This window comes from Globicephala melas, chromosome 2 (genome assembly GCF_963455315.2).
Source record: "Globicephala melas chromosome 2, mGloMel1.2, whole genome shotgun sequence".
NCBI classification, from domain to species: domain Eukaryota; kingdom Metazoa; phylum Chordata; class Mammalia; order Artiodactyla; family Delphinidae; genus Globicephala; species Globicephala melas.
Genome location: NC_083315.2, coordinates 54637150 through 54661073, shown reverse-complemented (window position 1 = coordinate 54661073; position 23924 = coordinate 54637150).

The following is a 23924-nucleotide window of genomic DNA, read 5'->3' as shown; positions in this document are numbered from 1 at the left end:
CTCCCATTTACCATTACAACAAAAAGAATAAAATATCTAGGAATAAACCTACCTAAGCAGACAAAAGACCTGTATGCAGAAAATTATAAGACACTGATGAAAGAAATTAAAGATGATACAAACAGATAGAGAGATATACAATGTTCTTGGATTGGAAGAATCAATATTGTGAAAATTACTCTACTACCCAAAGCAATCTACAGATTCAATGCAATCCCTATCAAATTACCACTGGCATTTTCCACAGAACTAGAACAAAAAAATTCACAATTTGTATGGAAACACAAGAGACCTCGAATAGGCAAAACAATGTTGAGAAAAAAAAAAATGGAGCTGGAGGAATCAGGCTCCCTGATTTCAGACTATACTACAAAGCTACAGTAATCAAGACAGCATGGTACTGGCACAAAAACAGAAAGATAGATCAATGGAACAGGATAGAAAGCCCAGAGATAAACCCACACACATAAGGTCACCTTATCTTTGATAAAGGAGGCAGGAATGTACAGTGGAGAAAGGAGAGCCTCTTCAATAATTGGTGCTGGGAAAACTGGACAGGTACATGTAATAGTATGAGATTAGATCACTCCCTAACACAATACACAAAAATAAGCTCAAAATGGATTAAAGAACTAAATGTAAGGCCAGAAACTATCAAACTCTTAGAGGAAAACATAGGCAAGACACTATGACATAAATCACAGCAAGATCCTTTTTGACCCACCTCCTAGAGAAATGGAAATAAAAAGAAAAATAAACAAATGGGACCTAATGAAACTGAAAAGCTTTTGCACAGCACAGGAAATGATAAACAAGATGAAAAGAGAAGCCTCAGAATGGGAGAAACTATTTTCAAATGAAGCAACTGACAAAGGATTAATCTCCAAAATTTATATGCAGCTTAATAACATAAAAACAGACAACCCAATCCAAAAATGGGTAGAAGACCTAAATAGACATTTCTCCAAAGAAGATATACAGACTGCCAACAAACACATGAAAGAATGTTCAACATCACTAATCATTAGAGAAATGCAAATCAAAACTACAATGAGATATCATCTCACACCAGTCAGAATGGCCATCATCAAAAAATCTAGAAATCTAGAAAATAAATGCTGGAGAGGGTGTGGAGAAAAGAGCACCCTCTTGCACTGTTGGTGGGAATGTAAACTGATACAGCCACTGTGGAGAACAGTATGGAGGTTCCTTAAAAAACTACAAATAGAACTACCATATGACCCAGCAATCCCACTACTGGGCATATACCCTGAGGAAACCATAATTCAAAAAGAGTCATGTACCAAAATGTTCACTGCAGCTCTATTTACAATAGCCCAGAGATGGAAACAACCTAAGTGTCCATCATCGGATGAATGGATAAAGAAGATGTGGCACATATATATAATGGAATATTACTCAGCCATAAAAAGAAACGAAATTGAGCTATTTGTAATGAGGTGGATAGATATAGTCTGTCATACAGTGTGAAGTAAGTCAGAAAGAGAGAGACAAATACCATATGCTAACACATATATATGGAATTTAAGAAAAAAATATCATGAAGAACCTAGGGGTAAAACAGGAATAAAGACACACACCTACTAGACAATGGACTTGAGGATATGGGGAAGTGGAAGGGTAAGCTTTGACAAAGCGAGAGAGAGACATGGACATATGTACACTACCAAACGTAAGGTAGATAGCTAGTGGGAAGCAGACGCATAGCACAGGTAGATCAGCTCACTGCTTTGTGACCCCCTGGAGGGGTGTGATAGGGAGGGTGGGAGGGAGGGAGATGCAAGAGGGAAGAGATATGGGAACATATGCATATATATAACTGATTCATTTTGTTGTAAAGCAGAAACTAACACACCATTGTAAAGCAACTATACTCCAATAAAGATGTAAAAAATAAAAGAAAAAAAGGAAAAATAATATATATTAGGTTAGTTTGATTTCTAGGCTAGCCTGCTAAGATAGAATTACCTCATAATGAACTTGAAATATAGGCTCTGTCGTGAAAAAAATCATCTTGGTGGAAAATAATGGTTCTTCAATGAACTTTTGAATTAGGTTCCATTGATAAGTGGGGAACTACCTGTAAATTAGAATTAAAGTGAGCCAAATTTTGAGATGTTATCATGGTTTACAGATATTCATTAAAAATATAATTTACTCTTAATTTTTAAAAAGTTAAAAAATGATAGTGATACTTTTGAAGAGTACTGATCAGTTATTTTGTAGAATGTGCCCCAATTTTGGCTTAACTTATGTTTTCTCATAGTTAGAATGAGGTTATGCATTTTTGGCAAGAAAACAACCAAATGCTGTTATGTCCTTTTTAGTGTATCATATCAAGGAACTTATATTGTTGATATGTCTTATGACTAGTTATATTTACTTTGATCATTTGGTTAAGTTTGTGTCGGCAAGGAAAAACTATCACATTTGGAGAGTAAGTAGGAATACAATATGGGTCCTGGATAGGATCTTAGAAAAAAAATGTTAGTGGAAAAAATTGGTGAAATGTAAATAAAGTCTGTCATTTGGTTAACAACAACAGCAAAAAAAACTAAAATGAGCTACCATGTGATCCAGTAATCCTACCCCTGGGTATATATCCAGAAGAGACAAAAGTTATGAACCTCAATGTTCATAACAGTACTATTTGCAATAGCCAAAACATGGAAGAAACCTAAGTGTCCATCAACACTTGGTTGATGAATGGATAAAGAAGATGTGAGATATATATATATATATATATATATATATATATACACACACACACACATATGCATATATATGTATATATATATACACACACACATATATCCATGCACACATTAGAATGTTACACAGCCATAAAATAAATAAAATAATTCAATCTGCAGCAACATGGATGGACCTAGAGATTATCATACTAGGTGAAGTAAGTCAGACAGAGAAAGTAAAATATTATATGATATCACTTATATGTGGAATTGAACAACAGAGTACAAACGGAGAGTGATCATGATGGTGGAGGAATAGAACATGGGGCTGACCTCCTCCCACACATAAATCAAAAATACATCTATATGTGGAACGACTCTCACAGAACATCTACTGAATGTTAGCAGAAGACCTCAGATTCACTTAAAAAGGCCAGTATATGGGTCAAAAAATCTATTTGTGAATGTGATGATAAAAACAATGAACAGAAAAAGGATGAACATGAAGATGTAAAAGAGGACATTAAAATCATAAAATGTGGGAAAGTAAGAAAAAGTATATTCTTTTTTTTAAATATTTGAGCCTATATGACTCTCAGTCTAAAGCAAGCAGATATAGGAAGGGTATAACATACTTGAAAAACAGGGTAACCACAAATCAAAAACATACAGTAGTCACAAAAACCACGAAGAGAACACAAGCATAAAATAAAAGGAAATCATCAAACCTTGGAAAGAAAAACAAAAAGAAAGGAACAAAGAAGAAACATAGAATCAACTGGAAAACAAGGTTTAGAATGGCAATAAACACATGCCTATCAAAAATTACCTTAAATGTCAATGGGCTAAATTCTCTGATCAAAAGATGTAGAGTGGTGGACTGGATAAAGAACAAGAGTCTACAATATGCTGCCTACAAGAGACACACTTTAGGGCAAATGATCCACATAGACTGAAAGTGAATGGATGGAAAAAGGTATTTAGTGCAGATGGAAATGACAAGAAAGTGGGGGTCTAAATACTTATATCAGACAAAATAGACTTTTAAAAAAAGGACAAAGTAAGACAAAGAAGGACACTGTATAGTGACAAAAAGATCAATACAAGAAGAAGATTTTACTCTTGTCAAAATATATGCACATAATATAGGAGCCCCCAAATACATAAAACAAATACTAACAGACATAAAGGTAGAAACTGATGGGAATACAATAATAGTAAGAGACTTTAACACCTCACTCACATCAATGGACAGATCTTCTAGACAGAAAATAAATAAGGCAACAGAGATCCTAAATGATACAATACAACAGTTAGACTTAATTGATACTTTCAGGACAAAAAAAAAAAATAGAATACATATTCTTTTCAAGTGCACCTGGAACATTCCAGGGGGCTGATCACATACTAGGGCACAAAGCAAACCTCAACAAATTTAAGAGTACTGAAATTATTTCAAGCATCTTCTCTGATTACAACAGCATGAAACTAGAAATAAACCACAGAAAAAGATATGAGAGAGAAAAAAATGATTACATAGAAACTAAACAACATGCTACTAAAAAACCAGTTGGTCAAAAATGAAATCAAAGTAGAAATTTTAAAATACCATGAAACAAATGACAAGGAAAACACAACCATAGAAAAATCTATGGGATGCACAGGAAGAACTACCCACCACCCTGAGAACATTTAGTCTTGAAGGCCAGCAGGGCTTGAGTGCAGGAGCTTCACAGGGCTGCAGGACTCCACTCTTGGAGGGCACACACAAGGTCTTACATGCACTGGGACCCAGCAGAAAGCAGTACCTCCATAGGAACCTGGGCTAGACCTACCTAGAGGTCCTGGAGGGTATCTTGAGGAGAGGGTTAGCTATTGCTCACTGTGGGGGCAAGAGCACTGGTAGCAGAGGGCCCAGGGAATATTAATTATGTGAGCTCCCCTGGAAGTCCCCATTTTGGCACCAAGACCCAGCCCCACCCAACAACCTGAAGGCTCCAGTGTTGGAATGCCTCAGGCCAAACAACCAGCAAGAAAGGAACAGAGCCCCACCCATCAGTAGACAGGCCGCCTAAAGTCATAGTAAGCTCACAGGTAACTAAAAACACACACTATGACACCACCCTGCCCACCAGAGGGACAAGATCCAGCTCCACCCACCATAGGGCAGGCACCAGTCTCTACCACAAGGATGCCTGGACAAGCCCCTGGAACAACCTCATCCACCAAGAGGCAGACACCATAAGCAAGAGGAGCTACAATCTTACAGCCTACAGAAAGGAGACCACAAAAAAGTAAGTTAGAGGGCTTCCCTGGTGGCGCAGTAGTTGAGAGTCCACCTGCCAATGCAGGGGACACGGGTTTGTGCCCCGGTCCAGGAAGATCCCACATGCCACGGAGCGGCTGGGCCTGTGAGCCATGGCCGCTGAGCCTGCGCGTCCAGAGCGTGTGCTCCACAACAGGAGAGACCACAACAATGAGAGGCCCGTGTACCACAAAAAAAGGGGAAAAAAAAGTAAGTTAGAAAAAATGAACAGCGAAGAAATGTGTGACAGATGAAGGAGGAAGATAAAAACCCACAGGAACATCAAAGTGAAGAACAGATAGACAATTTACCTGAAAAATATGATCCAAAATCTTGGGAAAAGAATGAAGGCACAGACCAAGAAGATAAAGAAACATTTAACAAAGAGAAGATTTAAAAAACAAACAGATGAACAACACAATAACTGCAATGAAAAAATACCCTAGAAGGACTTAATAGCAGAATAAATGAGGCAGAAGAACGTAAAAGTGAGCTGGAAGACAGAGTGATGGAAATCATTGACACAGAATGCAATAAAGAAAAAAGAATGAAAAGAAATGAGGACAGTCTCAGAGATAATGGGAGAACATTAAACAGTCCAACTTTCACATTAGAGGGGGTCCCAGAAGAAGAAGAGAAAGAGAAAGGGCCTGAGAAAATATTTGAAGAGATTATAGTTGAAAACTTCCCTAACATGAGAAAGGAAATAGTCCCCAAGTCCAGGAAGCACAGAGAGTCCCATACAGGGCACAACCAAGGAGAAACATGCTGAGACACATATTAATCAAACTAACAAAAATTAAATACAAAGGAAAAATATTAAAAGCAGCAAGGGAAAAGCAACAAATAACATACAATGGAATACCCATAGGGTTATCAGCTAATTGTTCAGCAGAAATTCTGAAGGGCAGAAGGGAGTGGCATGATATATTTAAAGTGATGAAAGGATACTCTACCCAGTAAGACTCTCATTCATATTTGAAGGAGAAATCAAAAGATTTACAGACAAGCAAAAACAAAGAGAATTCAGCACCACTAAACCAGCTTTACAACAAATGCTAAAGGAACTTCTCTAGGAGGGATTAAAAAAAAAAGGTCACAAATAGAAATAAGAAAATCACAAATTGGAAATCTCACTGGTAAAGGCAAACATAGAGTAAAACTAGGAAATCATCCACACAAGTGTGATAAATAAGCAATCATGAGGAGAGTACAAATGCAGGAAATGGGAATTGCATTTGAAAGTAAGAGACCAGCAACTTAAAAGAACCTTGTATATATATAGACTCCTATATCAAAACCTCATTGGAAATTCAAACCAAAAAGTTACAGTATATACGACACAAAAAAGAAAAAGCAACCCAAACACAACACTAAAAATGGTCATCAAACCACAAGAGAAGAAAAGAAAAATGGAAGGGAAGAAAAATGACCTATAAAAACAGAAACCAATTAAGAAAATGGCAATAGGAACATACATATCCATAATTACCTTAAGTGTAAATGGATTAAATGCTCCAAGCAAAAGACATAGACAGGCTGAATGGGTACAAAAACAAGACTCATGTGTATGTTGTGAACAAGAAACCCACTTCAGACCTAGGGACATGTACAGACTGAAAGTGAGGAAATGGAAAATTAAATTCCATGCAAATGGAAATGAAAAGAAAACTGGAGTAGCAAAACTCATATCAGACAATATAGAATTCAAAATAAAGACAGTTACAAGAGACAAGGAAGGCCACCACATAATGATCAAGGGATCAATCCAAGAAGAAGATATAACAATTGTCAATATATGTGACCCAACATAGGAGCACCTCAATATAGAAGGTAAATATTAACAGGGATGAAAGAATAAATAGTAACACAATATTAGTGGGGGACATTAAAACCCCACTTATACCAATGGACAGATCATCCAGACAGAAAATCAATAAGGAAACACAAGCCTTAAATGATGAATTAGACCAGAGAGACTTAACTGATATTAATAGGACATTCCATCCAAAAGCAGCAGAATACATTTTCTTCTCAAGTGCACACTGAACATTCTCCAGGATAGGTCATGTCTTTGGCCACAAATCAATCCTCGATAAGTTTAAGAAAATTGAAATCATATCAAACATCCTTTGCAAAGACAACACTATGAGATTAGAAATAAATTACAGGAAAAAAACTGTAAGAAGCACAAACACATGGAGGTTAAACAATATGTTACTAAACAAACATTGGATCACTGAAGAAATCAAAGCAGAAATAAAAAAAGTACCTAGAGAAAAGTGATTATGTAAACATGATGATCAAAAACCTATGGGACACAGTCAAAGCAGTTCTAAGAGGGAAGTTTATAGCAATACAATCTTACCTCAGAAACCAAAACAAAACTTAAATAAACGACCTTACATTACACCTAGAGCAACTAGAGAAAGAACAAAAAAGTCCAAAGTTAGTAGCAGGAAAAAATCATAAATATCAGGGCAGAAATAAATAAAATAGAGACAAAGAAAATAATAACAAAGATCAATAAAACTAACATCTGTTCCTTTAGAAGGTAAACAAAATTGATAAAACTTAAGTCAGACTCACCAAGGAAAAAAGGGGGAGGACTCAAATCAATAAATTTAGAAAGGAAAAAGAAGTTACAATGGACACCATAGAAATACAAAAGATCATAAGAGATTACTACAAGGAAATATACACCAATAAGATGGACAACCTAGAAGAAATGGACAATTTCTTAGAAAGTTAAAACGTTCCAAGTTTGAATCCAGAAGAAATAGAAAATATAAACAGACAAATCACAGGTTCTGAAATTGAAACAGTGATTTTAAAACTTCCAACAAACAAAAGTCCAGAACCAGATAGCCTCACAGGCAAATTCAATCAAACATTTAGAAAAGAGCTTGCACCTACATTTCTAAAACTTTTCCAAAAAAATTCAGAGGAAGGAACACTCCCAAGCTCATTCTACAAGACTACCATCACCCTGATACCAATACCAGACAAAGATATCACAAAAAAAGAAAATTATAGGTCAATACCACTCATGAACATAGATGCAAAAATTCTCAACAAAATACTAGCAAACCAAATCCAACAGCACATTAAAAGGATCATACACCATGATCAAGTGGGATTTATCCCAGGGATGCAAGAATTCTTCAATGTGTGCAAATCAATCCATGTGATACACCACGTTAACAAAGTGAAGAATAAAAATCAAATGATCATTTCAATAGATGCAGAAAACGCTTTTGACAAAATTTAACACAATTTATGATAAAAACTCTCCATAAAGTGGGCATAGCATACTTATGCTATGCTATGGTACCATACCTCAACAAAATAAAGGCCATACATGATAAACCCACAGCAAACATCATTCTCAATAGTGAAAAACTGAAAGCATTTCTTCTAAGATCAGGAACCCACTCTTGCCACTTTTATTCAACATAGTTTTGGCAGTCTTACCCATGACAATCAGAGAAGAAACAGAAATAAAAGGAATCCAAATTGGAAAAGAAGAAGTAAAAATTTCACTCTTTGCTGTTGTCCTGAAGATCCTAAAGGTGTTACCAGAAGACTACTAGAGCTCATCAATAAATTTGGTGAGGTTGCAGGATACAAAATTAATACACAGAAATCTCTTGTATTCCATAAGTAAAAATGAATGGTCAGAAAGAGAAATTAAGGAAACAATCCCATTTAACTTTGCATCAAAAAGAATAAAATACCTAGGAATAAACCTACCTAAGGAGGCAAAAGATCTGTACTGAGAAGATGATAAGATAATGATGAAAGAAATAAAAGATGACACAAACAGATTGAGACATATACCATGTTCTTGGATTGGAAGAATCAATACTGTGAAAATGACTATACTATATAAAGTGATCTACAGATACAATGCAATCCCCATCAAATTACCAATGGCATTTTTCACAGAATCAGGACAAAATAGATTATAATTTGTATGGAAACACAAAAGACCCCAAATAGCTGAAGCAATCTTGAGAAAGAAAAACAGAGCTGGAGGGATTAGGCTCCCTGACTTCAGATTATACTAAAAACTACAGTCATTGAAACAGTATTGTACTGACACAAATACAAAATATAGATCAATGGAACAGGATAGAAAGCCCAGAGATAAACCTACACACCTATGGTCACCTAAACTATGGTAAAGAAGGCAATAATACACAATGGAGAAGAAGGTCTCTTCAATAAGTGGTGCTGGGAAAACTGAACAGCTACATGTAAAAGAATGAAATTAGAACACTCTCTATCATCACACACCAAAAGAAACTTAAAATGGATTAAAGATATAAATGTAAGACCAGATACTCTAAAACTCTTGGAGGAAAACATAGGCAGAACGCACTTTGACATAAATCTCAGCAAGATCTTTTGTGATCCACCTCCTAGGGTAATAAAAATTAAAACAAATATAAACAAATGAGATCTAATTAAACTTAAAAGTTTTTTCACTGTAAAGGAAACCATAAACAAGATGAAAAGAGAACCCTCAGAATGGGAGAAAATATTTGCAAATGAAAGAACTTACAAGGGATTAATCTCTAAAATATACATATAGCAAATGCAGCTCAATATAAAAAAAAGAAATAACCCATTCAAAAGAATGGGCAAAAGATCTAAATAGACATTTCTCCAAAGGAGACATACAGATAGCCAAAAGCACACAAAAAATGCTAAACATCACTAATTAGTAGAGAAATGCAAATCAAACCTACAATGAGGTAACAACTCACACTGGTCATAATGGCCACCATCAAAAAATCTACAAACAGTAAATGCTGGAGAGGGTGTGGAGAAAAGGGCAACCTCATACACTGTTGGTGTGAATGTAAAGTGTTACAGCCACTATGGAGAACAGTATGGAGGTTCCTTAAAAAACTGAAAATAGAGCTACCATATGATCTAGCAATTCCACTCCTGGGTATATATCCAAAGTAGGCCATAATTTAAAATATACATGCACCCCAAAGTTGAATGAAGCACTTTTTACAATAGCCAGGACATGGAATCAACCTAAATGCCCATCAACAGAGGAACTGATAAAGAAGATATGATACATATACACAATGGAATATTATTCAGCATTATAAAAGAACAAAATAGTGCCATTTATAGAGATGTGAATGGACCTAGAGATGGTCATACAGAGTTGAAGTAGGTCAGACAGAGAAAGACAAATATCATATGATATCACTTATATGTGGAATCTAAAAAATAAACTTTTTTACAAAACAGATGTAGAAAACAAATTATGTTTATGAGAGATTAAGGAGAGTGAGGGCTTAATTGGGAGATCAGGGTTGGCGTATACACACTACTATATATAAAATAGATAACTAATAAGAATCTGCTTTATAACACAAGGAACACTACTCAATACTCTGTAATGGCTTATATGGGAAAAGAATCTAAAAAAAAGAAAGAGTGGATTTATGTATATGCATACCTGATTCACTTTTGTCTACACCTGACACTAGCACAGCATTGTAAATCAACTATTCTCCAATAAAATTTTTTAAAAAGACAAGAAAAATCTCAAATAAACAACCTAACCTACCCCCAGAAAGAATTAGAAAAAGAACAAACAAAACCCCAAATCAGCAGAATGAAGGAAATTATAAAGATCTGAGAGGAAATAAGTAAGATAGAGATTTTATAAAATCAGAAGGGATCAATAAAACCAAAAGATATTCTGTTAAAAAGAAAAACAAATTCAACAAACCTCTAACCAGGCTCACCAAGAAGAAAAGAGAGAGGACCCAAACTTAAAAAAAAAAATGAAAGAGGAGAAACAAAAACTGAGACCACAGGAATACAAAAAATCATAAGAGAATACAATTAACAGTTATATGCCAACAAATTGGACAGCATAGAAGAAATGGACCAATTTCTAGAAAGAAAGTGTTGGTCACAACTGAGACAAGAGGGAAAACATATGAACAGACCAATCACTAGAAATGAAATAGAACCTGTGAGAAAAATAGCACCCTGAAAACAAATTCCAGGACTAGCTGGCTTCACTGGAGAATTCTACCAAACATATAAAGAAGACCTTATAACAATCCTTTTCAAATTATTCCAAAAAATTGAAGAGGAGTGGACACTCCCAAATTCATTGTACAAAGCCTCTATTACTCTGATACAAATACCAGACAAAGGCATCACCAAAAATAATTACAGTCCAATATCTCTCATGAATATAGGTGCATAAAACCTCAACAATATATTAGAAACCAAATCCAACAATACAGAAAAATGATTATATACCATGATCAAACTGGATTTATTTCAGTGTCTCAAGATGGTTAAATATACACAAATCAATTAATGTGATATACCACATTAAAAAAAAAAGGAAAGACAAAATCCACGTGATCATCTCACTAGTTTCAAAAAATTCATCTGACAAAATTCAAGCCCCATTCATGATAAAAACTCTCATCAAAGTGGGTATAGAGGGAACATATCTCAACATAATAAAGGTCATTTACAACAGAACCACAGCCAACATAATACTCAAAGTTGAAAAGCTGAAAGACTTCCCTCTAAATTCAGGAAAAAGACAAGGATGCCCACTCTAACCACGTCTATTTAACATAGTTTTCGAAGTCCTAGCCACAGTAATCAGACAAGAAAAATAAATAAAAGAAATCCAAATTGAAAGGGAAGAAGTAAAACAGTCACTACTTACAGATGCAATGATACTGTCTATAGAGAACCCTAAAGTCCCATGCAAAAACTATTAGAACTAAGAAATGAATTCAGCAAGGTAGAAGGATACAGGATTAATATATAGGAATACTTTTAATTTCTTTACATTTATAAAGAAATATCAGAAACAGAAAGTTTTAAAAATCCCATTTAAAAGAGTTTAAAACAAATAAAATACCTAGGCATAAATTTAACCAAGGAGGTAAAAACCTATATGCTAAAAACTATAGAACATTGATGGAGAAAATTGAAGGTGATTCCAAGAAATGCAATGATATCCTATGCTCTAAGATTGGAAGAATCATATTATTAAAATGGCAATACTACCCAAAGCAATCTATAGATTTAATCCAATCCCTATCAAAATACCCAGGATATTTTTTACAGAACTGGAACAAATAATCCTAAAACTTATATGAAACCACAAAAGACACAGAATTACCAAAGCAATACTTAGAAAAAAGAACAAAGCTGGAGGTGTAAGTCTTCAGGACTTCAAACTACTCTACAAAGCTACAGTAATCAAAACAGCATGGTAGTGGCACAAAAACAGACACATAGATGAATGAAACAGAATAGAGATCCAATAAATAAACCCACACACCTGCCATCAATTAATGTATGACAAAGGAAGCAAGAATATACAGTACAGTACAGAAAGTCTCTTAAACAAGTGGTACATAGAAAGCTGGACAACTACATGTAAAACAATGAAATTAGAACATTTCTTCACACCATATGTAAAAATATACTTAAAATAGTTCAAAGACCTAAATGTTAGGCATGAAACCTTAAAAATCCAAGAAGAGCACATAGGTGAAACACTCCAACATAAATAACGCCAATATTGACTTGGATCAGTCTCCCAAGGAAAAAGAAATAAAAGCAAAAATAAATAAATGGTATGTAGTCCAATTTAAAAACTTTTCCACAGCAAAGGAAACCATCAACAAAATGAAAAGACAACCTGCAGAATGGGAGAAAATATTTGCAATTGATGCAACCTACAAGGAGTTAATATCCAAAATATACAAACTGCTCATGCAATTCAACATCAAAAAAAAAATCCAGTCAAAAATGGGCAGAAGACCTTAATAGACATTTATCCAAAGAAGACACACAGATGGCTAACAGGTACATGAAAAGATGATCAACATCACAAATTATTAGAGAAATACAAATCAAAACCATAATGAGGTATCACCTCACACCTCTCAGGATGGTTGTATCAAGATGTTTACAATTAACAAGTGTTGGAGAAGATATGGAGAAAAGGAAAACTCATACTCTGTTGGTGACAATGCAAATTGTTGCAGCCACTATGGAAAACAGTATCGAGGCTCCTTAAAAAACTAAAAATAGGTCTACCATGTAATTCAGCAATCCCACTCCTGGGTGTATATCCCAAAAGAAACAAAAACACCAATTGAAAAGTTATATGCACCCCAATGTTCATAGCAGCAATATTTACAATAGCCAAGATATGAAAGCACCTGAAATGCCCATCAACAGATGATTGTATTAAGAATTTATGGTATATATATGTACAATGGAATATTACTCAACCATAAAAAATGAAATACTGCCATTTGCAGCAACATGGATGGGTATAGAGAATATTATGCTTCATGAAATAAGTCAGATAGAGATAAACAAACACTATATGATATCACTTACATGTGAAATCTAAAAATTAATACAAAGGAATTTATATGCAAAACAGACTCACAGGCATAGAAAACAAACTTGTGAATACCAAAGGGGAGAGAAAAAGGGGGAGGGACAAATTAGGAGTATGGGATTAACAAATACACACTACTGTATATAAGATAAATGAGCAACAAGGATTTACTCTATATCACAGGGCACTGTACCCATTATCTTGTAATAGTCTTTAATACTGAATACTATGCAGTGCACCTAAACCTAACAAAATATTGTAAGTCTACTAGACTTCAATTTAAAAAAAAAAAAGAAAAGAATTTGTAAGTTGGAAGCAAAAAAAAAAAAAAAAAGAAAAGAAAAGAAAGAAAAAGGAAAAAGAAAAGAAAACAGAAGAAAAAGAAAAGGAAAAAAACTGGTATCCAGAAAAAAATGGCATCCAGAACCTTGAGAAATTTTCATGGCTTGGGAGATACTACTGATTCTCATTTTCACTCAATAAACTATAAAGAAAGAACAGCTTTGAAGAGCAAAGTACTATCAAAATTTGCCTTCATGTTAAGAACCAAATCAATGGGTTGCTTCCTATCATTTGTTGAAACTTTTCAACATATTAAGATGGCATCCAGTAAATCCTTATAATCGGACAAAAAACTAAAGTAGAAAATTTTGGACCTGGCTCTCCTAAGGAAATCTGATAGATTCAAGGTATTAGCAATAATGTTGTCCTTAGGGGCATATTTCAAAATAAGAGACAAATTCTTTGACAAGAATCAAATAGATGAGAAGTCACAGCAGGACAGCATTATACCACCAAGAGAACCACTAGCCTAGATTGAAAGAAATTGTTCAAGACAATACAACACTTTACCTTTCCTGCATCTTTTCTGCTTGAGCTGAAAGCAGGGAGAGAAAGAATTTCAGTCTCCAGGAGATCATGTCCTTCAATTCTTTCTTGAGATGTAGTCAAATACAATAACACAAAAGAACAGCTTCCTCAAAAATAAGGTCAAGGACTAAGGAGAAAAATGGCTAGGACCTATTCCCAGGGAGTGGATTCAATGCCTCATAAAGGAATACTTCCTTCTCCCAGATAACATCTGTCCAGGGGGTTTTAAAATTTGTAACACCTGAGGATATCCTTGTGTCTCCCGTTTTTCACCTTTCCCAGTGGAGTGTTTATTATGGTTTCCCTGTTCCTGTTACACGATTGCATATTGTGTATGTGAAGGACACATAGGTTCTCTGTTTGTTCCTGCATCTTTGGATCAAGAAGACCTGCATCCATAACTGATACAGAGACTATCTCACATCACCTGGAGATACTGGTCTTTAACTTAAAAAATAAAGGTAAAAATCAGTTGGATCTGGAGGAGTCAGCTCCCTGACTTCAGACAATACTACACAGCTACAGTAATCAAGACAGTATGGTACTGACACAAAAACAGAAATATAGATCAATGGAAAAGTATAGAAAGCCCAGAGATAAACCCACACACATATGGTCACCTTATCTTTGACTAAGGAGGCAAGAATATACAGTGGAGAAAAGACATCCTCTTCAATAAGTGGTGCTGGGAAAACTGGACAAGTACATGTAAAAGTATGAAATTAGAACACTCCCTAACACCATACACAAAAATAAACTCAAAATAGATTAAAGACCTAAATGTAAGGCCAGAAACTATCAAACTCTTAGAGGAAAACATAGGCAGAACACTCCTACATAAATCACAGCAAGATCCTTTTGGACCCACCTCCTAGAGAAATGCAAATAAAAACAAAAATAAACAAATGGGACCTAATGAAACTTAAAAGCTTTTTCACAACAAAGGAAACCATAAACAAGATGAAAAGAAAACCCTCAGAATGGGAGAAAATATTTGCAAATGAAGCAACTGACAAAGGATTAATCTCCAAGATTTACAAGCAGCTCATGCAGCTCAATAACAAAAAAACAAACAACCCAATCCAAAAATGGGCAGAAGACCTAAATAGACATTTCTCCAAAGAAGATATACAGATTGCCAACAAACATATGAAAGAATGCTCAACACCACTAATTATTAGAGAAATGCAAATCAAAACTACAATGAGACAACATCTCACACTGGTCAGAATGGCCATCATCAAAAAATCAAGAAACAATAAATGCTGGGGAGGGTGTGGGGAAAAGGGAACCCTCTTGCACTGTTGGTGGGAATGTAAATTGATACAGCCACTATGGAGAACAGTATGGAGGTTCCTGAAAAAAAGTAAAAACAGAACTACCATATGACCCAGCAATCCCACTACTGGGCATATACCTTGAGAAAACCATAATTCAAAATAGTCATGTACCACAGGGTTCATTGTGGCCCTATTTCCAATAGCCAGTACATGGAAGCAACATAAGTGACCATCATAAGATGAATGGATAAAGAAAGTGTGGCACATATATACAATGGAATATTACTCAGCCATAAAAAGAAACGAAATTGAGATAGTTGTAGTGAGGTGGATGGACCTAGAGTCTGTTATACAGAGTGAAGTACGTCAGAAAGAGAAAAACAAATACCGTATGCTAACACATATATATGGAATCTAAGAAAAAAAAAGATCATGAAGAACCTAGGGGTAAGATGGGAATAAAGACACAGACCTACTAGAGAATGGACTTGAGGATATGGGGAGGGGGAAGGGTAAGCTCTGACAAAGCGAGAGACAGGCATGGACATATATACGCCACCAAACGTAAGGTAGATAGCTAGTGGGAAGCAGACGCATAGCACAGGTAGATCAGCTCGGTGCTTTGTGACTGCCTGGAAGGTTGAGATAGGGAGGGTGGGAGGGAGGGAGACGCAAGAGGGAAGAGATATGGGAATATGTGTATATGTATAACTGATTCACTTTGTTATAAAGCAGAAACTAACACACCATTGTAAAGCAATTATACTCCAATAAAGCTGGTAAAAAAAAAAAAGAACTACACATACATTCTATCAATATCAGTTTCCTGGTTTTGATATTGTACTACAGTTATGTAACATGTAACCACTGGGGGAAATAGGGAGAAGTGTACATGAACCTCTCTGTACTATTTTTTTTAACATATTTATTGGTGTATAGTTGCTTTACAATGGTGTGTTAGTTTCTGCTTCATAACAAAGTGAATCAGTTATACATATACATATGTTCCCATATCTCTTCCCTCTTACGCCTCCCTCCATCTCACCCTCCTTATCCCACCCCTCTAGGTGGTCACAAAGCACCGAGCTGATCTCCCTGTGCTATGTGGCTGCTTCCCACTAGCTATCTATTTTACTTTTGGTAGTGTATATATGTCCATGCCACTCTCTCACTTTGTCACAGCTTACCTTACTTGCTGTGAATCTATAATTGTTACCAAATTAAAAAGTAATCAATCAATCAATAAATAAAATATGAAAAGAAAACTAAGTTACTGTTTTGGACTTCTAATAGTCTCTCTTAGAGAAAGGGTGTGTGTGTTCGGCATATGGGAAAAGGAGGATGTTGAATAGTGGAATAACAGAAAAGGTGGCCTGTGGTAGTTCGTATTATATTCACTAAATATTTTGGCTTTTGTCCCTGTGGGAAGATTATACACAATCCTTGTGCTGAACTCAGGAGTGGCTTTGGCCAATAAAATGTGGGTGAAAGTGATTAATGTCATTCCTAGGCATACTGTTAAGATATGTGGATCACATATCTTTTATCTCTGCCATGAGATTGATAACATTCCAGACATTCTGGGTCCAAAAATGAAAATAACATACATCTGAGCCTCAGCTGACCTATGATGGACATTTAATATGAGCAAAAAATAAACTTTGATTGTTGGAAGCAAGAAAAAGAAATAAAAGAAAAGTACCTATTTTTAAAAAAGAAAAGTACCTATGTAAAAAAAGAAAACATTTTTTCTCTTAACCTAAGTATAACTTACATAAAATTGTAAAGTATAATATTATGACCTAAGATAAAACAATTACCTTTTCTCCCTACCTGATCTCTCCTAAATTAGAGAACATTGAGTGAATATTTTTATTTTTATGTCAGTAGAGTTATATGCATAAGTTCAATAAGAATCTGTTCTTCTTGCAAGAGAAAACAATTTGAAACATTGGATATATTTCCAAGGCTTTGACTGGGTTTTTATATTTGACAAGGATGTGTATTGAATCAGATATGACCAGAGAGCTTTAAAGAAGAATGACTGTGAAGAGCTAGTGCCTATGAAGCTGCTCTTAAGAAAAACCTGTCTGGACTTCTCTGGTGGCACCATGGTTAAGAATCCGCCTGCCAATGCAGGGGACACGGGTACAAGCCCTGCTCCGGGAAGATCCCACATGCCATAGAGCAGCTAACCCCGTGCGCTACAACTGTTGAACCTGTGGTCTAGAGCCTGTGAGCCACAACTGCTGAGCCCATGTGCAGCAACTACTGAAGCCCGTGCACCTAGAGCCTGAGCTCTGCAACAAGAGAAGCCACTGAAATGAGAAGCCCGTGCACTGCAACAAAGAGTAGCCCCTGCTCGCTGCAACTAGAGAAAGCCTGCACACAGCAGCTGAAGACCCAATGCAACCATAAACAAACAAACAAAACTTTTTAAAAAGAGAAAAGAAAAACCAGTCTGTACCTGTCTTTAAAATTCCCTGCCTGACAGGTCAGTAAGGAAGTTCACTTCTTGGCAGGCCCGGGAAAATTAGGATATTTGGGAGGTGTTGAAAAAAGAGGATTTCACCCAAATCCATATATATTTCAGGTAACATCTGGGGGCATCTTTGCCTTGGCTCCCTAGCCTCCAGAGGCTTTGAAAAGTCCAATCTGAGATTCTTTATGAAAAGTTCTAGCAAAACAAACTCACGAGACCTGTGTGGCCTAAGTTGATATGCTTATGTAAATAATTAAGCCAATTTTAATGACTAGACTTATTTTGCAAACAAATGAGTCTAACTTTGATTCTCTTTAATAGGAAAGTTGTAGGCCTTAGAGAGACAAATAGTTTTAATGGAAAACTATAGTGTGCCCTTGTGGCTTCTTTCTTATAAGTTTGCCTGTCCTTGACAATCTTGAATTCTCCTAGGTCTTCCAATATCTAGCTAAAACTTCCCAAATTAACATTTCCAATTATTCTCTCTTCTGACTTGGAATCACTGAGGAATTAAAAGTTATTTTTCCCCTAAGCCCTGCACACTGAACTTGGATAACATAATATAAACTTCAAGGAAATAACCACAACAGATTATGAAATAGCCTTTCTATTAACTATTAATTGACTATTAATTGTTGTGTGAACAACTCAGTACCTTGAACAACTGATTCTATTATCACAGACATTTAAACTGCAAACCAGGAAATCCACTGGGTTGCTACTTTTGTCCTCACTCCAACATCTAAAGATGGTTTGAACACAATATCTAGAAGATTTCTTCATTGACTGACCTCTAGAATAAAAAACTGGGGTTAAACATTAATCTTTGGTTTTATTTTACTTTCTTAGAATATCCACTTCATTAAATACCTGATAGTTAGCATCAGCCAGAAAATACCTGCTACCACCAAGTCTCAACAGATAATTCAGCCAACACTTAATAAACAAAAGGTAACTGAAGAATAAATGGACTTATATAGTTCAAAGGAAAGGAGAATGTATTTTCTTAGGCATCAGAGGGAGCTGACAAAGATTCTTTGCTTAACCAACTTTAGTCAAGCTCCTAAACGTTTCCTAGGACCATGTGCACTTCCTTGTAAAATCTTTACCAAGAACCAAGCTAAGTCAATTTAGCAAGAGCTTCTCATCTTCTATTTCTGAGCATGCTTCATATCTAATATCACTTCTAATCTTTCTTCATTCAACAGATGATAACTGAACTGACTATCCTGTCTATAGCAAGAATCCTGTTAGATTGATTTAGAAAAAGAAACCCCTTACCTTAATATTCCTTATTAGCAGTTTTCCAAACAGTGGGCCCTGTCAGGCTCTTGACTATTAATTTCCATTTCCCCATGCTATATTCAGAATTAAACAAGGTCTACTTTCCCTATTACAATATTCCTGAATTAATGTCTTTAGTGTTTTAACTACTATCCAGCTATGTGCCCTTTAACTTTAGAATTGATCACCCCAGCAAGCACAAATTATACCTTCCTTTTCTGTTGATTCAGGGACATGAGAAACCCAATGTGGTCAGGTGTCATTCTTAAGTTTTAGCTCAGGAAAATCACTGTTTGTCTCTTGTGGTAAGAATTCCTTTCTCTGGAACTAAGTTCAACAGATCATAATATCACAGAAACAAGAAGCACAATGCTAATAGGCACTAAGGGGTATAGTGAGTTTTGTCCTCCTTTGAACCCATTCATTCCTAAACACATGAATACTGGCTATCAGAAGAACGGTACCATATATGGGATGCTGATTCAGAGCATAAACAGTTTCCTAAAAAATCTTACCTCAGAACTGCAACATATTGCCATCTATCTGACACAGTAACTGAGTCTTCAAAAGGCCCTTAAGCTACTGTAACAAGTCAGTTGCTTCATGATGGTGGAAACATGGTAGGATAGTTAATTCCATGAGCATTGGCCCCTTGCCATACTTCTCTTGCTGTGATATGAGTTCATTAATACAAAGCAATGTTGTGTGGAAAAGATAATAATGTATAAGGCATACTGCATGCAGGAAAAGCAAATCTGCACCAAGTTTAAGTGTGTATTCCAGTATGGTCAGAATGTTGCTCCTTTTATGATAGAAAAGTCCAGTGTAATCAACCTGCCATGAAGTAGCTGCATCATCACCCTTTGGGATGGTTTTGCTGTCAGCTGCTGGCAGATTGGGCACTCAGCCTTGGCAAGTAAAAGTAATATTCCTGAAAAGGGATAAAGATGGTGGAGTAAGGGGGCTTCCCTGGTGGCGCAGTAGTTGAGAGTCCACCTGCTGATGCAGGGGACAAGGGTTCGTGCCCCGGTCTGGGAAGATCCCACATGCCACAGAGTGGCTGGGTCCGTGAGCCATGGCTGCTTAGCCTGTGCATCCGGAGCCTGTGTTCCACAATGGGAGACACCACAACAGTGAGAGGCCCGCGTACCGCAAAAAAAAAAAAAAAAAAAAAAAAATGGTGGAATAAGAGTACATGGAGCTCACCTTCCCCCACAGACATATCAAAATACACCTACATCTATTCTCACAGAAAACTAACTGGAAATTGTCAGATCTCCTATACAAACAAAGTTGCAAGAAAGATCTCCACATAACTGGGTAGGATGGGAAAAAATGCATTGGGTCAGGACCAGCACCCTGGGAGGTATCTGTGAGAAAGAGAAAGTCCTCACAGGCAGAACCTTGCCCTGGTGAGCCCCCTTGCCTGCTGAAAAATACGCTGGGACAGATAGAGGAACTAGAAAAGCCTAGACTCTACTCGAAAAGAGTGTTTGTGTGTTGGTTTGTTAACAATCAGAGTGGAGAGACACTTGTACTGGTGGCTGCTGCCTCACTGCACATCCTAATCTGAAGGAATGAACACTCCAGCCCCACTTACTCTACATCTCAGCCTGGCACAAGATTGGGGCAGAGATACAGTCTAACAGTGCAGAGACAATCTGTGGTGCCTGAGGGGTTATCCAGATGGAACCATGGAGACCATTGTCAGTGCACCGAGGGGGAACTGGGACAGACTTGGCAGACATTGTCAGTGCACTCACCAGGCCACGCCACAAGAAGGCACAGTAGCTAAGCACTGAATATTGGACAGACAGACCCTGAGAGGAGACTCAATCTAGCTGTTAGAGACAGCCCAGAAGGCCTAGGGCTGGAGTTTGGGCTCAGAGGCCATTCAAATAATGAAGCAGACCTCACCAGTCAACTAGACCTCATGTCAGCATATGCACACTGGTGTTGACTCTGGCTGTGGAGCCCATTGTCAGTATATACGTAGTGGGGGTGGTTCATCTGCAGCACATATTTTCTACATGCACACCACTCTGCCCCATAGGAACACACAGTGGCAGGGCACTGAGTTTCAGGTGGACAAGCCCTGGGAAGAAATTCATTTCACAGGGGAGCACACCAACCTTGCCCACTCCACACCACAACTTGGCCCTGGAAATGGGATGGACAATTCCTGGAAGAATTCTTCCCCAAAAGAAGCCTATGTCTTAGGTGGCAGCAGAGTCACCTCAATTCCTGCAGCCACGATAACACGAACCCCAGCCATAGCCTACATCACAACACAACCTTGTGTTAGATCTGACACAAACACAAGGGAGAAAGGGACTTGACCTTGGACTGTTTCTGGGTGAAGCCATGGATCATGGCACTGTCAGGTCATAGGCTCACTGTGACCACACAGACATTACATGCTTCAGCAATCACCTCCTTTGAGGTAGGACAATGGAGGCAATAGAGCCTGATCGAATCCAAACCTCAGAGCTTGTACTGCAACAAATGGGGAGAAGGCTCTGCCTCTGACAAGACAGTGACAGCCATGAAGCAAAGAGTTGGCTTCATCTCACATCCAGCACAGGCTCTGAAAACCAAACCACCAATCACACACCTTATCTAGGGGATAATGGTCAGTACAGTCTGAGGAAAGATGAGACTCACATCCATACACAAAAAATATTGGACATATACAGTCTACACAAGGATGCACCCATATAAAAATACCCATTCGGGACCAGAGTAGATAACAGTTTATCCTAAATTCATAGACAGAGTATTCTAAGTAAAATGCAAAAGCAGAGGAACTACTCCCAATTAATAGGACAAGTGATGCTCTGGAAGAACAAATAATGAAGCAGACCTCACCAGTCAACTGGACCCCAAGTTCAAAAAAGAAGTAATAAAAATCCTAAAGGAATTAAGGAAGATTATTAATCAAAGTGCAAATCATTGTAACGAGGAAATAGAAACTGTAAACATGAAATAATAAAAATTAGACAATTCAGTTGGTGGAATGAAAGGAATGACTAGCAGATTAAATGACACAGAAGAATAAATAAGTGATCTGGAAGACACAATCATGGATATCACCCAATCAAAACAGCGACAGAAAAACAAATAAAAATAAAAAGAAAGCAACATACAAGATCTATGAAATAATAAAAAGAAAGCTAACCTATGCATAATAGGGTTTCTAGAAGGTAATTAGGGAGAACAGGGAAGTAAAAATGTATTTGAAGAATACTGAAAACTTCCCAAACATAAATAAGGAAAAAGATATCCAGGTACAGGAATAACAGAGTGTCCTAAACAAGATGAACACAAACAGACCCATACCAAGACATATCATAATTAAAATAGCAAAATTAAAGATAAAGAGAGGATCCTAAATATCTCAAGAGAAAAACAAAGAGTTAATTACATGGGAATCCCCATTAGTCTAGAAGGTGATTTCTCTGAAGAATATTTGCAGGTCAGAATGGAGTGGCATGATATATTTAAAGTCCTGAAAAGGAAAAACCTGCAACCTAGAATACTCTACCCAGTAAGATTATCATGTAGAATGAAAGGAGAAAAAAAATTTCTCAGACAAACAAAAAGTAAGAGAACTCAGCATTACTAAACCTACTCTAAAAGAAACATTGAACAGTCTTCTCTACATAGAAAAGAAGCAAGAATCTATAGGAAAGTGAAAATCACAATAGGAAAGTAAAACATATAGAGGAATTGAAGATCACTTAAATAAAACAGTACATAGATTTAAAAACAATTTAAAAATTTGTAAAAGAGTTTATAACTACAATAAACAGCAAAAGGATAAACATGAAGATGTAAAATAGGACATCAAAATCACAAAATTTGTGGAAGAGAAGTGTTAAATTGTAGATCTTTTAGAATTTGTATGAACTTGTATGAAAATAAGTTTAAAGCCAGTAGATATAGTTAAGGGTTAAAATATTTGAACTCCATGGTAACCACAAATCAAAAACGTAGAATAGATTTACAAAACCCAAAAAGAAAGAAACTTAAACATACTACAAAATAAAATCATCAATTCACAAAAGGAAAAACAAGAAGAAAAAGAAATGAACAAAGGACACTACAAAAACAACTGGAAACTAAGGTTTGAAATGGCAATAAGTACATACCTATCAATAACTACTTTAATTGTTAATGGGATAAATGCTCCAATCAAAAGACATGGGGAATGGATTGAGTTAAAAAAAATCCTTCAATATGCTGCCTACAAGAGACTCACACCAGAGTGAAAGAAACACACAGATTGAAAGTGAGAGTAGCAATACTCAGACAAAATAGGCTTTAAAACAAAGGCTATAGTAGAACAAAAGAATATTACATATTGATAAGGGATCAATACAAAAAGAGGATATTACAATTGTTAGCATATATGCACCCAATATAGGAGCCCCTAGTATATAAGACAAATACTCACAGACATAAAGGGAGAAATTGACAGGGATATAATAATCGTAGAAGATACTAACACCACACTGACATCAATGGACAGACATCAAGGGACAGATCATTCAGACAG